This window comes from Mandrillus leucophaeus, unplaced genomic scaffold (genome assembly GCF_000951045.1).
Source record: "Mandrillus leucophaeus isolate KB7577 unplaced genomic scaffold, Mleu.le_1.0 Scaffold282, whole genome shotgun sequence".
Classification (NCBI taxonomy): Eukaryota; Metazoa; Chordata; class Mammalia; order Primates; family Cercopithecidae; genus Mandrillus; species Mandrillus leucophaeus.
This window is the reverse complement of record NW_012102943.1, coordinates 1,652,586-1,654,495: the sequence shown is the minus strand read 5'-3', so window position 1 is coordinate 1,654,495 and position 1,910 is coordinate 1,652,586.

The window sequence follows — 1,910 nt, the reverse complement described above, 5'->3', positions numbered from 1 at the left end:
TCACTCTGTTGCCCAGGCTGGAGTGCAGTGGTATGATCTTGGCTCACTACAACCTCTGCCTCTCTGGTTCAGGCGATTCTCCTGCCTCGGCCTCACGAGTAGCTGATATTACAGATGTGTGCCACCACACCTGGCTAATTTTTGTATTTTTAGTAGAGATGGGGTTTCACCATGTTGGCCAGGCTGGTCTCAAACTCCTGATCTCAAGTGATCCACCTGCTTTGGCCTCCCAAAGTGCTGGGATTGTAGACGTGAGCTACTGCACCTGGCCTCAATAATTTTTTTTTTTTTTGAGATAGAGTCTTGCTCTGTCTCTGTAGAGTGCAGTGGCGTGATCTCAGCTCACTGCAATCTCTGCCTACTGGGTTCAAGTGATTCTTCTGTCTCAGCCTCCCGAGTAGCTGGGATTATAGGCACACGCCACCACGCCCAGCTAATTTTTGTATGTTTACTATAGACAGCGTTTCATCATATTGACCAGGCTGGTCTCGAACTCCTGACCTCATGATCCCCCTGCCTCGGCCTCCCAAAGTGTTGGGATTACAGGCGTGAGCCACTGCGCCCAGCCTAATAATTTTAATCATGATGATCATAATTGCTGCTCACATTTATTGACAACTTATAAATGCTTGCTAGGCACTTCCATGTCACCTTATCGGAAGTAATCCCCAGGATAATCCTATAGGTAGGCTCTATTATCACCATTATTGTCCCCGCTTAATAGATGAAAATACTGAGGCCACACAAGAGGGTAGATCTAAGAATTCTATGGAGATATGTAGAGGTGCTTAAAGGCATGATCTCATTGGAAGGAGAGCAGTAGGGGATTGTCATGGAGTGTTTGTATCGCAGGCACAACTTATGGCGGTTTTCTAAAGATGTCTCCAAATGTGTGTGTTGTCAAATGAGTGAGTCAGCCTTTGGAGGAAGGTGGATGGGATTGTGTTGGGTGGTTAGGGCTCCAGCCTCCAAGCTGGGGCTTCCACTGCTGATGTTGTTCTCCTGTTTTGTGGATGGGCTATCTGAGGCCCAAAGAGATTCAGTGGTGAGTTCAAGGTTCCACTGCTAGGGCAAAAGAACAAATCAGAGAGATAAAAGTAGATCTCTAGCTGGGCATGGTGGCACATGCCAGAAATCCCAGCTACTCGGGAGGCTGAGGTAGGAGGTTCGCTTAAGCCCAGGAGTTCAAGACCAGCCTGGACAACATAGTGAGACTCCATCTCAAACAGCAAAAAGAGTGGATCTCCTTTGGTTCTAACAAGAGGGGGTGTGAGATTCAAGATCAGAGCCCACTGTCCACTCTGCTGTCTTTTCCTGCCTCAGTGTCCCCAAGCTGCTGCCCAGTAGCCCAAGGGTGGGCAGTCTTTCTCTAACACAGGAACCCCTTCACTTCACATTTAGGGGATTGAAGCCTAGTGGAGCAGGGACTCACCCATGGCCACACAGGGGTTCAGAATTACTGTTGAGGCCAGAACCCAGGATTGTCTCGGTTACAACCAGAAAGGGTTTTGTTTCCCAAAACCTGTCCCTTCCCCACCCCTTCTTTGGCAGGCTGAGTAGCTGTTGCCCTCAGGGTGGCCCAAAGCAGTGCTGGGGGTAGAGATGAAGGTGCCTTGTGAAGAGGCTGCCAAGAAGGGGTGGGGCAGCTTCCAAGAGGAAGAGCACTAAGAAGCCCAAACCCCAGACGGAAACCAAATGTATTTTCTGGGCCCTAAGAGGATATTTGGAACAATGGAGGTGGGATGAGGGAAGTTAAAAAGGGCTTCTTGATATCCTTAGAAAAAAAAAATATAGAGGCTTTAGGTTTGACTTTTGTTTCTCTGAAGGATGTTTGTGTAACTTTCTGAAGGCAGGATCCCAGCACTCTGTGAGGCTTGTCAGGTACTGGTTTTTTTTTTTTTTTTTTTTTT